General features: G+C 35.4%; 1 protein-coding gene across 7 annotated transcripts in view; it reads left to right on the top strand.

The window, feature by feature from the left end:
• The window catches only part of LOC126764065 (inositol polyphosphate-5-phosphatase A), a 721948-nt gene that overhangs the window by 707758 nt on the left and 1834 nt on the right, over window positions 1-12356 (top strand). The gene's annotated exons all lie outside the window — the stretch shown is intronic.

The following is a 12356-nucleotide window of genomic DNA, read 5'->3' as shown; positions in this document are numbered from 1 at the left end:
TTTGTATGATTCGTACATACGTAATTACATTTTTTGTGTTCTCACTTTTCGCTTTGCATTTTGCAAGCAGGTACATACTTATACTTGTATACGTAGAGGCAAACTAACGTATTTCATACCTACGCCGGTATTAGAATAATATTAAGCACATTATTAATATAGCATTAGTTTAGTGTCATTGAATTATGGTTTTAGGTTGCGGATCCCAAACCCAGTGGCACAATCCCATCAAGGGAGAGAAGTTTCTTTTATCAAGTTTATATAGCGAGCCGCTTGCTCCAAGGCAGACGCCCGCTTGCAGCCGCACCTCCTGGTGAACAGACGCTGCTACCTTGTTGAGCCCTTAAACCGATTACTTCAGTGCTACCTCTCTCTTAGCCGCGATCTCGAGATTCTCGCGGGTCGGTTACCGCATCTCATTCAATGTTGTGCACGTTGGGGGGCGTTCGACACGGACGCTGTTCAAATATCAATGAACATGTTTACTTAATTACTATCAGCAAAGCCGAAATACAATTAAAAATAAATATCTATTTTCAAATATATTGAACATACATATGTACATATGTATATACATAAACAGACACATGCATTTACATGCAATGCGCATCCAATAATAATAAAAATTCATGGATAAACACAAGTCAGAAATCTACAGATCAGATAGCATTAAACACACACACACATGTATTGAATTGTACACTTAAAATCTCATATCATGCAGCATAAATAATATCCTGCAATACATACAAACATATTCAAATACACGTATATTTAGTTATTTAAGATAGTTTCCTAAAATATCAAAATAAAATCAGAATGAAATAAATTCTCAGCTCATAGTATAAGTTTCTATTTTCCCCCAACAGCGGGGAAGTAAGAAGTTAAAGATACTTATTTGAGTTTATAACACTAAGCGAGATAGATAGATTGGGAAAGGTTAAAATCCGGGTGATTGCCTGTCTGTCCGTCCGTCCTTGCAAGTAAAAATTGAGATAACTTGATGAAACTTGGTATGCGGCTTCCTTAGTACAAAAAAAAATTACGTTGGGCGTAATCGGATTACTGCCACGCCCACAAAACGCCAATAACAGAAAATCTATAAAGTGACATTACTTTAAGACATAAAGCTCTAATTTGGCATAGCGCACAGTGGTCGGTCTTGTATAGAATCAGCGGTCAAAAATACTTCCACTGCCTATATAAAAGTGAAACTTTTGCCAAAGCTTTTTAGAATCTCCTTCTCCCGTTTTTCACTAATCCAGCCCAACCCCCCCATTGTAGCGAATTTTAATTAATTATATTATTATTAAAAAAGTGGACAAACGGAAAAAGAATATTTGTATGTCGATACATCTTAACGTCCTTATTGCTTTACACAGTAGAGCTCTCCAATTGAAACTGTTGCATATTCAATAACATCGCGAGGGTGAATTATCATTTTATGGACTGACGAAGGAAGATTTTGAAGTTAATTCCCTTTCAGGATCTAGCGCAAATCTGAAGAATTTAGGGTTCATAGAACTGATTCCTTTTGAAATTGAATTCGAACAGGAAGACAATAGCGGGTAGACGAAGGTCTGGAATTTTTCAAAATTTGTTCTGCTCTTCATCATTTTGCGAGAGGGACATATGTATGTCGTGACAAATAAATTATTGTTGAACGAAGCTTCTAATAAGTAGATGCTTATGCTTTATTAAAGTTTCTTCGGTGCTAAGTGATATTACTTAACACATTTTCTAAACACCGCAATTCAAAAATATATAGGCGTGACAGTTTACACCAATATGATGTGCCTTACTAAAAGCACGTATAAAACAAACATTTGCTAAAAGTGATATAAAGATAAAATGAAAACCAAAGCTCAAGTATGTATATATGACGAAAAAAACATAAAAAATAATAAAAAATACACGTATATACAAACACGTAAATACAAAAAATTATAAAAAATAACACACAAAACATCGCATGCTTGGTAGAATAACATGAATAACAAAGAGATGGGCCAAAAGGTGGCAGCTGAAATCAAAAGCATAGACTTAGAAAACATTAACTAATATAAACAAACTTGACTCAATTGAGAGCGAGACAGGGATCACAACTTTTTGTATAACTTAGATCTATGTATAAAGAAACTTATTTATTAAAATAATATAAAAAAATATATCAGGCAGGCTATTTTTTTTTTGAGGGTCTTTTTTTATAGTCTGGATACAAAAATCTATGCTCTTGAATACAGCGTAGCAAAAATTGCGTTTGCTTTTCTTTTGCAGTGATCAAACCATGAAAATATTGCATAAGTTTTACAGCTCTTTCAGCTGTATCATTAACTGCCGTTAAAGAAACCACTTTCCTTTTCGCCTCTGAATAGGCAACATCTTCATCCTATGTAAAAACGGGAAAATCCAGAAAATAAATGTGTGCTCATGACGAACACAAAATCACTTAATAATGTTCTTGCAACAATAAATAATAGTTATTAACAATTTATTAAAAACTGTATAAAAAATAGGACTATTTAATAAATATAGTAGTATTTACTTATTACAGGGTCCGGCACTCGAAGTGTAACAAACTTCAGACCGTTCGCCCAGCAGTCGCACTGGAATCAGCTGTTTATAAATTTGCTGAATGACAGTTAGGAGTATTGTTCACTAGTGTACAAAAGCCAAAAGTGAATGCAAAAAAAAAAGTGATCAGCGATGGAATTCAAACGTAATAGTGTGATTGATTTATATTTAGCTGGAAAATCACAGCCAGCAATTGTTCGTGAGCTCAAACACCTTAATGTGAATAAAGTTTTTGTTTATCACACCATCAATCGTCACAATGATACTGGTAGCTTTGCAAAACGCCATGGAGGTGGTCATCAAAAGACTTCAACGTCATGTGAGATGGTTCGGAAAGTGAAGAAGCGACTTGAGCGAAATCCACGACGAAGTGCCAATCAAATGGCTAAAGAACTGAAAATATCCGAACGCAGCATCCAATACATATTGAAAAATGAGCTCAGTGTCAAGCTTTACAAGTTCCAAAAGGCTCATGATTTCACACAGAAGCAGCAACAAGTGAGACTTGATAGAGCGAAGCAGTTGCTTGACCAACCGTTTGTACGAAAATCTAAGTCATCGGTTGGCCACCAGGAGGCAGCACCCGCCACAAATAATGGTTTGGGCCGCTGTCACCGCAGATGGGCGCTCTCCAATTATTTTCATCGAACCTGGCGTCAAAGTAAATGCGACATATTATCGGGAAAGTATACTGGAGGCTGCTTTGAAGCCGTGGGTCGGTCGCAAACCATGGACGTTTCAACAAGACCATCTCACAAAGCGCGAGTGAACCAAGAATGATTAAAAACCACGTTGCGAACTTCATTACGACCACACAATGGCTCTCGAATTCACCAGATGGGAATTCAATGGATTATTCTCTCTGAGCCATTTTGGAGAGCATGATCCGAAGTAAAAAATACACCAGTTTCGAAATGCTGAAGAAAGCCATTGTCCGTGAGTAGCCCAAAATATCGGCAAGCCACATTCGGGCAGCTTGCGATTATGATTATTTTCACACATTTTGTACTTTAAAATAAATAAAAATAATTTTCCAAACCGAATTTATGTTTTTTTTTTATTGATTAATACAAGTAATCAGACACATTTTTTTAAGATGGAATATATCTCTTCCCAGAATCATACAAACTCTTTCTTTGGAAATTCACTACAATGTTCGTTTTGGTGTGTTCATTAACTTCATGATCAAAGTGTGACTAAACGGCAATTTTTCTGACAAGTACCAAATATGTTGACTAAACTTGTTCAGGGCTGCTTTTTAGATCAATTTGTCAACAGTTTCATATTCCTAGAGCCTTTTTAAAAAGCACAAATCTTGATTTGGTGCCTTTATCGCCAGACTACATCCAAGCCATAGTTTTACATATAAAACCGCAATAAATAAACAGACGTGTTGAAGTGCTCGCTTATTCTTGGCACTAATTTTGAGCTGAGAGTGCAACAAACATCTTTACAGAGTAAATAGCTCTACCCATCCATCTTGCTTAATGCATAGCTCCAGGAGTCCAAATTTCATTTTATTTTTTCACTGTCTCCTTCTATGAAAATAATAGAGAGTTCAATCAGTTCCCGATAATAGTCACGTCTAATGGTTTTTAGCAGTTTTTGCTTATAAAATGTCAACAGACCTTCTATTGTTGTATTGCAAAAATGTCGTGAGACGATATCGGTATATGTTTCAATGGCAGCAGAATTAATAGTTTTCCAGTTGTCTCTAAACGTTTTGAACAGTGAGATATCGGGGCTACTTGTGACTTGGTGGATAGAGCTCTCCAGTTTGGGAGCAGTCAGAAGTTGTTCCTTTTCTCCAAATGAAATTAGAATTGGTAGGCGTTCTTCTTTAGAACTTCTCAAGTCAAGTCCAGGTCATAATTTCCCATCCCAGTGAACAGTCACAATTTCTCGCACTTTATTCTGAAAATCTGATTTTATGGATTCCGCTCTGTCTTATCGATCTTGTGTACGTTGAATAGACGATTTGTTTATCAGAAAATCATCGCAGCTAAGATCTAGTGTTTCTACTAAAGCCTGAAGTATATATGTATGTACATAGACGGAATCCCTTGTGCTTAATTGACATCTATCTAAAGCTGCAACTAACTTCGGCGTGATACAGTTTTTTCTTACTCTTTTTGTAGTAGTTTCAGAACTTAGCATTGGAGAGGTGGATGGCAAGGGTTCCTCCAGGCTTTCATGAGATCTTGTAAGTTGTTCAGTAACAGATGACGGCAAACCTCTGGCTTTCTCTTTCTTCTTTTTCGGCTAACTTTTTGTCTACACCCTTTGTTTTTGTAAAAATATCCTATCTTCTTCAATTTTCAGCAGTTCCAAAGAATCAGCGTAAGCTTTAATGGCGCTTGTGAATGTCTGTTTTTTTTTTAGACTCCCTCCAAGCATGGTGAAGAAGCACAAGTTTTTTTAAACAGTAAGGTATAGCTTTGGTAGGGATTCTAGCTTTTTGCCAAAATTTAATGCACTCCCGAATGACGAGATTAGTGCTTTCACTAACAGTCAATTTAACTTCGCGAATGATAAAAAAGTGCTGCAAGAGCTTGACGATTAGACGGTAACATTGCGCATATTATTTGATAAATTACGTCTACAACTAAGAAAACACATTTTAATTGCTTCTTAATTCCACTGCCATCTTTAAAATGTATAACAATACGTGTCAATCGGGAGAGTAATTGAGAACAAATGACAAATGCCGTGAATACGCACCGCTACTGCCGCGCAACATGTATGAACTTGACTCGATTCAAGTTGGCACGGGTTATCGTACTCCAAATGAGCTAAAAATGTATTTTCGAGTGTTTTAGAGGCAAATGAACAAAATTAAGTCCCATGCGATAGAAATTTAAAACTTTGAAAAATTAGGGACGCCCTAATATATACACATGCACATATATTTAGTAATTTAATATTGTTTCCTAAAATGCAAAGTTGTCTGCAATACCTAAACTTTTTGAAGCAATTATAACAGACGACATAACCTTCCGGATCTCTCCACTAATTTCTTGTTCTCAGCACGGTTTTCGTAAAGGGAAATCTACCACAACTAATTTGCTTGAATTTGTGTCACATGTATCAACGGGCTTTAGGGAGAGTAAGAATACTGATGTTATATATACAGATTTTAGTAAAGCTTTTGATAAAGTAAACCATTCAATTCTTTTGAATAAACTTGATCTTCTTGGTTTTCAACCAATATTTCTAAAATGGGTTGCTTCTTATCTTAATAATAGAATTCAACAAGTCATATTTAAAGATACTTTTTCTGACATAATCAATGTTCGTTCAGGCGTTCCTCAAGGTAGCCATCTTGGTCCAATTCTGTTCTTGTTATTTATTAACGACATATCATCTGTTGTTAAGTTTTCAAAAGTTTTATTATATGCTGACGATGTAAAACTTTTTAAAACATATAATTCAAACAGCGAAAGATGTCAGTTGCAAACAGACTTAAACAACCTAGTTTCTTGGTGTGATAGAAATGACATGCCATTGAACCTTAAAAAATGTAAAACGATGTGCTTTTCACGTAGAGCTGTAGACCCTACCTCATACGCAATACAAAACTTTAGGTTGGAGCAAGTATGCAGTTTTGTTGATCTGGGAGTAACTATGGACCCCAAACTCAATTTTAATCTTCACGTATCTTCCACGGTTTTTAAAGCTAAAGGCGCTCTTAGTTTTGTTAAACGTTGGTCTAAAGAATTTAGAGATCCGCTTACCACAAAAATTCTTTTTACATCTCTGGTGAGGCCTATATTGGAGTATGCTTCTGTGGTTTGGAACCCTAGTTACCAAGTCCATTCGGATAAGTTAGAGTCCGTTCAAAAACATTTTTTACTTTTTGCCTTAAGTCATTTGCATTGGGATTCCAGTTTAAATCTTCCCCCTTACATTAACCGTTGAAAACTTATAAATCTCCCGACACTCGCTAGTCGTAGGGAGATGCTTGGTATAATATTTCTTGTAAAACTCATGAATGGGTCAGTCTGTAGCCCATCTCTCTTATCTGATATTAATTTTAACGTTCCCGCTCGCCCTACCAGGCAGTTTTTAAAATTTTCTAGAACAAATTTTGAGTTAAACGAACCATTCCGCCGTATATGTCATGATTTCAATTTTCATTCCAGCACATTTGATCTAACAGACTCACTCTTTACCATTAAAAAAATTATTTTATCTACTCTTAACAAGTAACATTTAATAATTATAAACTTTAATCTAATTCTTAATTTCGGCTGTTGAAATTTTTGTTTCTGTAGCTGAGCAGCTTAAGATCGCAACGCTTAAAACTCTCTTGCTTTTATGACTCGGCTAATTCCGCTCGTTCGCGGATTGCGCCCCTCGCGTCGGTTGGGCGGGAGGAGGGTAATCGTTGGGGTATTATTATTATTATTAAAAAAAAAAAAAATAGTATATAAATAATGAAAATACTAAATAAAAATCAGAATGAATTCTCCCTCGATATAAGTCTATCATTGCCCCCCCCCCACCACCGGTAAGGCTTGTCAGAAACTACATTGAGGTAGTAACAGACGCGGACTATCGGCCTTAGAAGTGGTTTGAGCTGGTTCATCCTTTGCCCAATATGCCGGTCAGTGGGTGAATTATCTTAACAATATTGAATTGAAATCTGATCGTGAGAGGCAGTTGTCCAAAAAAACAGGCATCCATTTGCTTGGAAGGGCTTCCTGCGCGATGAAGTTTTTTTGGATTCGGCGCATCTTGAACAGCTAGACAGTCTTTACTTCTCGGGCCCATACGCATAAATCCACGTTTCACCATCTGCCACGTTTTCATAGAAGTGTTTCCAAGTAGGAAGTTGTAAGAATAAAAGCGCGAAATTTTTCGATAGTTAATTCCATATTTTTGTTGAGATGAGTATTTCAAGTAACTGTAAACAACACAAGTAGCGGTCGTATGTCACGTTCTGAGTATAACATCCAAAATGTCAGAATTTACGATAAAGTTGTCAGTTGCAAGATTGCAACACTAGGGTTGCGTAATCCCGAAAATCTATAAAAGGCAACCTACATAATAAAAGCAAAAGTTTATGCAAACAATCCAGCCCCGATATAGTATGTACCCCATATAGTGATTTCTGACTTTCTCATGATTAAACTGTTTATGTTAGTCAAAATGTGAGATATTTTAATGAAATTAAGTCCACAAGTTTTGTTAGAAATTGCGGAGGTTAGCGCTAAATTTAAAAGGATTTTTTCTACAACTTCTAAAAACGTGCGCCTACTCAGACATTTATACGTCCATAGCAGACGGAACTTATTTATAATAATAATGTTGTTTAATTAAATAAATATACTAATTGCATTATTTAATATTGATTAATTATTATTAATGCAATTAGAGAAAGGCTCTCTGAAATTAATTAATTATTATTAATGGAATTAGTATATTAGTCAAAATATAGCAACGAAACCTGTACCAAGCTTATAACTTTATAAGATATCAAATTTGATTTGGTTACACCCGAAATTAGCTTACCTGACTTGATTAAAATAATTACTGAAAGTATTTATTTTGACAGTATAAGGTTAAATGCCTTGCAGTGTACATAAATTATGTTTTAATAAATGTTCGGATATTACACAATTTCAATAATACATAGTTTATCTTATGGTTTGGTGGTATATAATTTTCATATTTTTCACTGAGTTATGTAAGACTCATTACTATAAAATACATATATTGGCATTTTAATAGTAACAGTCAAACACATTGAAAGAAATTTAAATTAGTGAAAATTGAAATATATTTGAGGTGAATACGAAACGGAATACTCCCCAGAATCGTACAATTAAAAATTAGAGTACGTTTAAAATAAAGAAATTTCAATTTATATTTAAAATTATAAAAATTGAAAGCTTCTCCATCTTTGAAATTCTCTTTTGAACTCCAGATAAAGAATTTATAAAACAACAAGTAAGGAAGGGCTAAGTTCGGGTGTCACCGAACATTTTATACTCTCATTTCATTATTTCATTATCCGTCATTTACATATTTTTCCAATACCGTATTTGTGTAAAGTTTTATTCCGCTATCATCATTGGATCATAATGTAAACATATATTATACAGAGAAGGCATCAGATGGAATTCAAAATAGCGTTATATTGGAAGAAGTTGTGGTTGTTAACCGATTTCACCCATATTTCGTACATGTCATCAGGGTGTTAGGAAAATATTATATACCGAATTTCATTGAAATCGGTATAGTAGTTCCTGAGATATGGTTTTTGGTCCATAAGTGGGCGACGCCACGCCCATTTTCAATTTTTAAAAAAAGGCCTGGGCGCAACTTCTTTCTGCCATTTCTTCCGCAAAATTTAGTGTTTCTGACGTTTTTTGTTAGTCGGTTAATGCACTTTTAGTGATTTTCGACATTACCTTTGTATGGATGGTGGCGAGGTCATTACTCGTTGTCTTCCATTTTTGAACTGTATATGGAAATGCCTGAAAGAAACGATTTTATAGAGTTTGGTTGACATAGCTATAGAAGTTTCTGAGATATGTACAAAAAACTTAGTAGGGGCGGGGCCACGCCCACTTTTCCAAAAAAATTACGTCTAAATATGCCCCTCCCTAATGCAATCCTTTGTGCCAAATTTCACTTTAATATCTTTATTTATGGCTTAGTTATGACACTTTATAGGTTTTCGGTTTTCGCCATTTTGTGGGCGTGGCAGTTGGCCGATTTTGCCCATCTTCGAACTTAACCTTCTTATGGAGTCGAGAAATACGTATACCAAGTTTCATCATGACATCTCAATATTTAGCCAAGTTACAGCTTTCACGGACGGACGGACGGACAGACAGACATCCGGATTTCAACTCTACTCGATCTAAGATCTTAAAAATTACTTTACTCCTTTGCACAATTGAAACCACCAATAGACCGCCATCATGAATCTCGTCTTGTGTTTGACCTTAGGATATTGAAATCATTAGAGTATGAAAATAAATCTTTTTATAATTCATGCTGGGAAATCGGTTCTAGTTTTTTCTTATCTTTACATGAGTCGTCCAAACAAAGCGGCGACGAAGAGCTGATAAAGAATCACATTCTTTGTAGAATATGGTCAGACGAAAGCGTACCCGACGATTAGAATTTAAGAATGCTCTGCCCATTCCATAAAAAGGGAAGTTTCCTTTACATCGCATATAAGGTTTTAGCGAGGCATGGTCGATGACATTTGATGAGTTGGCGTTACGAGTTGTAGAGAGAAAGGTTATCCTGAAGATTTATGGTCCTTTGCTCATTTGCAACGTTGAATACCGCAATCGATGTAACGGTCAGCTGTACGATTTATACTCGTGAGAAGACATTGATGGATTTGCTCTTCTTCACAAAATTGTAAATTGTGATACGTGACTAATTTGCGCCCATCCAAAGCAAACTGTTTAATTTTTCAAGACATTTAAAAAATACTTGCTTAAACTTCACTGATTGACTTACGATATTCAATTTACAAATCTTCAGACCTATAAACTTGGAATAGATATAACGGAACATGTACTGTTATATTTGCTAGAAATACAGTTTGCCTGTCTTTCAATGTGAGTCGAAAAAGTGACCTTAGTACAGCTTTTGTTACATGCGTTTTGTTTTATGATACTTTGAATATATAATATTGTTGTTTTTTAACCGTAAGATTTCTTGTAATAAAATAAAAAAAATCGAGTTGACTATCTTTTTTCATTACAAATTTTTTACAAGTAGAAATTTTGTTTTGCGTTGGCCCTACTTTCAATGTGAGTGACTGAAGTTCAGCATATGTGACCTGGTCTACGAACAGGGAGCTAACGTGCGAAAACTAGTTTTCTGGGAAAAGCTGTTAAAAATAATCGTCAGTTTCTCGTTATCTCATTAATTGTTCTCCTTTTTTTTGATACCTGAGCCCCCTTTCCGTAGACCAGGTCACATATAAAGAGAGAGCGGCTAGGCTGACTGGGTCATGTCGAACGAATATATGAAAACATTTTAAACCAGGTGGAGAAGGACCTTGTTACACTTGGAATCTTCGATTGGTACCAAACAGAGAAAAAGAGGCACGACTGACGCGCTGCATTTAACTCGGCTATAATCGCATAAGCGATGTTTAGGCCAATAAGGATGAAAAAGATACGTATCTTTATTCCTAACTCCAACAACTTAAGGATTAACTACTCATTATCCAGGCGTACATCTCCATCCTTGTATCACAATTGTTTTTTACATGGTAGCACTCGAACATTCTGGGAACTATGAATTTATCTAACTGGTTGATTCTGATAATTTATTTATTTTCTTCTCGTATCTGTGTTGGTCACACTGCTCTCCACCTAAGTCTGATCGCCTCCATTAAACATATTTGCAGTACCAAACTCATAGTATTTATGTCTCCCATTTCGCCTACTGGGATGATGTTGGCTTCCTTAGCGTTCCTTATTTTATTGGTATTAATTAGATCTGGTACATCTCCTTAATTGAAACCGTTTTTACATTCCTTTTTGGGTCTGAACATAATTCCATTGGACGACCATTCCTCGTTACCCCCTTGAAATAGTCCTTGACCAAAACATATTTGTTTCCTAAGTTTTGGGATCCACGCCAATTCGCTCCCGAATTGTACCGCTTCATTTGGCTATGACTACTGGACAATGATCCTATAGTTTAAATGTACTCAGCATATTTGGCAATCTTCTTCGTATCTAGTTGATTAAAACCAACGCAATAAAACTTTTGCTTAAATTTTCTCAAGATTTTCGGGATTCTAAAGTGCTCTTCAATTGGGCCGTTGTACAACTCGATGAGAATTTAATAAATTCCGAATTAAAGGAAGATTTTAAGAGATATCATTTTTCGAATGAATAAAGACGCATTTGGGTGTTAATTACGCCTTGTATATCTAAAATCTTTGAATATCCGGTCTTTTTCCAAAAACTCAATAACTAAGACATTTCGTGTTTTATACTTATGTTTTCCCTTATTGAAATAAAGACAAATAACTCGAAATATTAAAATAACTTGATTTGTTTTGCTTTGTTTCTGATAGCCAAACCGATAAAATTGGTTTCCGTGACACCCAAAATCGATACAAATTCTGTTTCGAATATCAAACCTATAATATCGGAATTCATGACACCTACTATTTTTTGATCGGTTTCAATTCTTATTCCGACTGTCAGATTCCACAACACCCCTGATTAATCGCGGACCATTAGGTTGTGCCGCATAAAAAATGGTTTCGTCAGAAATCTTCTGTCAAATTTCATTGGTACATACTTTATTTAAATAATGGATTTGTTTTTTCATTTCATTGCTTTTCACTTTGCTTTTCTATCTTCTATAACATTCAGTTAAATCGTTTCTCCGTAATTTTCTTCACTTATTACTTCGTCAATCATAGGGGAAGGTGGGGAATGTTGGAATCCCGGGTCAGGGCGATATTTTTTTCCCTAGTATAGGTTGACAGCTGCAACCAACTGTCATCGACTCGTCTCATACTAAGCTCAGTTTCTATATAGCACTCGATCTGTGAACACGTGTTATAACCTCTCTGCGACTACAAAAAGAAATTCGACACTCCGAAAGTTTTTTTTCAACTCTGTGTACAGTTGATTTTTTTTCACATTTTCCAATAAATTCATCCAGGTAAATATGTTTATAATATTAGTTAAGCCTTTAGCCTTCGACACACAAAAGAAATTTTGCACGAATTTACATTGTGTTCATTATCCACCGCCATTTTGCAAATATGAGCGTTTGGGGAA

This window comes from Bactrocera neohumeralis, unplaced genomic scaffold (genome assembly GCF_024586455.1).
Source record: "Bactrocera neohumeralis isolate Rockhampton unplaced genomic scaffold, APGP_CSIRO_Bneo_wtdbg2-racon-allhic-juicebox.fasta_v2 cluster09, whole genome shotgun sequence".
Taxonomy (NCBI): domain Eukaryota; kingdom Metazoa; phylum Arthropoda; class Insecta; order Diptera; family Tephritidae; genus Bactrocera; species Bactrocera neohumeralis.
The sequence above is the reverse complement of the archived record's forward strand: the minus strand, read 5'-3'. Positions and strand labels throughout refer to the sequence as shown.